We start from the raw sequence: 3,508 nt of genomic DNA, 5'->3' as shown, positions 1-3,508 counted from the left end.
TTCTTGTTGGCGGCCTCAACTGCACCATTCATCTGAGGTCTATAAGGAGAAGAGTTATGATGCTCAATTTTGAATTCTTCACAAAGAGCTTGCACCACATTGTTATTCAGGTTGGTACCATTGTCGGTAATAATCTTGCTGGGAACACCATATCGACAGATGATGTTGTTCTTGATGAACTTAGCTACCACTTGCTTGGTCACATTGGTATAAGATGCTGCTTCAACCCACTTGGTGAAGTAGTCAATTGCCACTAAGATGAAACGATGACCATTTGAAGCCTTCGGTTCAATTCTTCCAATCATGTCGATACCCCACATTGAGAACGGCCATGGGGATGAAATAACATTGAGAGCGTGCGGAGGCACATGAATCTTATCAGCATAGATTTGACATTTGTGGCACTTTCTGGCGTGCTGGTAGCAATCATGCTCCATGGCCATCCAGTAGTAACCTGCCCGTAGCAACTTTCTTGACATAGTATGCCCTGTAGCATGGGTCCCGAAGGTACCGTCATGTACATCATGCATTAACTGCTCTGCTTCATGTTCATCAACACACCTTAACAATACCATGTCATAGTTCCTCTTGTACAGAATATCTCCATCTAACAGGAATCTACCGGCCAATCTTCTCAAGGTCTTCTTGTCTTGTTTGGAAGCACCCGGCGGATATTCGCGGCTTAGCAAGAACTGCTTGATGTCATAGTACCAGGGTCTATAGCCAACCACATTTTCACCAGCCTGATCGATCACATCCCCAATAGCAAACACATGCGAAGGTCTTTCAAGGCGTTGCACTTTGATTAATGGCACATCATTCCAATGGTTTACTCGAAACATGGAGGATAGAGTAGCAAGAGCATCAGCCATTTGGTTCTCATCACGAGGAATATGGTGCAGCTCAACCTTTGTAAAATATGTCAGCAAACGTCTCGCATAATCACGATAAGGAATCAAATTAGCATGGTGGGTCTCCCATTCACCCTTTATCTGATTAATGACGAGCGCAGAATCTCCATAGATGTCGAGGTGTTTGATTCTCATGTCAATTGCTTCCTCGATCCCGAAGATACATGCTTCATACTCAGCCATATTGTTGGTACATTCGAACAGAATTCGAGCGGTAAAAGGGATGTGATGCCCCTGCGGGGATACAATGACTGCCCCAATTCCTTTGCCATAAGCATTGACAGCACCATCAAAGACTAAACCCCACTTGCTATTGGGATCTGGACCTTCATTAATCAACGGTTCTTCGCAGTCTTTTGATTTTAAATACATGATCTCTTCATCGGGGAAATCGAATTCAATTGGTTGATAATCATCAAGAGGTTGGTAAGCAAGATGATCGGCAAGAATGCTACCTTTGATTGCCTTTTGAGTTTTGAACACAATATCATATTCAGACAAAAGCATCTGCCAGCGTGCAATCTTCCCAATAACAGCAGCTTTCTCAAAGATATATTTGATCGGATCCATTCTGGATATCAACCAAGTTGTATGATTCACCAAATAATGACGCAGGCGTTTGGCAGCCCAAGCTAGAGCACAACAAGTCTTCTCAAGCATTGTATACCGAGTTTCACAATCGGTGAACTTCTTGCTTAGATAGTAGATAGCATGCTCTTTCTTTCCGGTTTCATCTTGTTGACCAAGTACGCATCCCATGGATTCATCAAACACTGCCAAATACATAATCAAAGGCCTTCCTTCCACGGGTGGGACAAGGATGGGTGGTTCCAGCAGGTAATTCTTGATGCTATCAAAAGCTTCTTGGCATTCATCATTCCATACAACAGGCTGGTTCTTTCTAAGTAGCTTGAAGATCGGCCCGCAGGTTGCAGTCATATGAGATATGAATCGGGAGATGTAATTCAAACGTCCCAAGAAACCTCTGACTTGCTTCTCTGTCTGTGGAGCTGGCATTTCTCGGATGGCCCGGACTTTATCAGGATCGACTTCAATGCCCTTTTGGCTGACAATGAAACCTAATAACTTTCCGGACCTGACACCGAATGTACATTTGTTGGGATTCAATCGCAGCTTGTATTTTCTTAACCTTTCAAACATCTTTGTTAAATATTCAACATGCTGTTCCTCATCTGTTGACTTCACAATCATGTCATCCACATATACCTCAACTTCTTTGTGAATCATGTCATGAAACAGAGTGGTCATTCCCCTTTGGTAGGTAGCACCAGCATTAATTAGACCGAACGGCATCACTTTGTAGCAAAAGGTACCCCATGGAGTGATAAAAGATGTCTTTTCTCTATCTTCAGGAGACATCTTGATCTGATTATAACCGGAAAAACCGTCCATGAAGGAGAACACCTTAGATTGAGCAGTATTATCAACAAGCACATCAATATGAGGTAATGGAAAGTTGTCTTTTGGGCTGGCTTTGTTCAGGTCTCTGAAGTCAACACACATCCGAACTTTACCATCCTTCTTTGGCACAGGCACAATATTGGCAACCCATTCGGGATACTCAACTGTCATTAGGAAACCCGCATCAATCTGTTTTTGAACTTCATTCTTGATCTTGAGAGCCATATCGGGATGAGTCCTTCTCAATTTCTGCCTGACGGGAGGACATTCAGGCTTGGTAGGGATCCGATGCTCCACAATCATAGGGTCTAGACCTGGCATATCTTCATAGGACCATGCAAAAATATCCGGATATTCCCGGAGGAGTTGGATAATCTTCTGCTTAACCCCTTCCTCTAGAGTAGCACCAATCTTGATTTCTTGCTTGTTTTCCTCGGTACCTATGTTGATAAGCTCAATCTCTTCTTGGTGAGGCTGAATGGCTTTCTTTTCTTGCTCAAGTAACCGAGTAATCTCATATGGTATATCATCACCTTCCTCATCCTCGGCTTCATACACAGGGAATTCAAAACTTGGAGGAACCGTAGGATTACTGTGTTCAACGGGTTTATTATGGTTCAACCTGCATATAATGATTGGATGATTTTAGAAAGAGTTTTTTTTTTATGCAGATTTTTGAAATTAATAAGAAAATACAGACGTTTTGGTTTTTTTTCTGGCATTACCATTGTTTCCAAGGGAAAAAGCACTAAAAAAAAAGTAGTCGTGGAAGAAACGACAAAATTTTATTAATTAACGGCAATGCCGAAACAAACATGCCCTTACAGAAAATATCACTCTCGCTTTGGGCAGAGCGAGAGGATTGTTATTTTGAAAACAAAGCATTAAAGCAACAAGACACATTACTCAGAAACATGCATGATTGAAGGAATGTCAATGGCATCCCAATTTGTCGTAATGCCTCCTGGTGTAACAAATGCAGGCCTGAGACCAGATCCAGTGGCTTCTTCAGAGATAGCATTAACAAACCCTGCACTGTGGAAGACTCCCGAGGAAACCCTTGATGACGGGGAGAACCCGAGACCTTCTTTACGCTTGTTCTCACAGAGCTGTATCACCTTGCCCCAGCCGGCAGTCTGACCTTCTTGGATGGCTCTCTGAGCATCCTTCAATGA

This window comes from Medicago truncatula, chromosome 1 (assembly GCF_003473485.1).
Source record: "Medicago truncatula cultivar Jemalong A17 chromosome 1, MtrunA17r5.0-ANR, whole genome shotgun sequence".
NCBI classification, from domain to species: domain Eukaryota; kingdom Viridiplantae; phylum Streptophyta; class Magnoliopsida; order Fabales; family Fabaceae; genus Medicago; species Medicago truncatula.
This window is presented reverse-complemented; position numbering follows the sequence as displayed.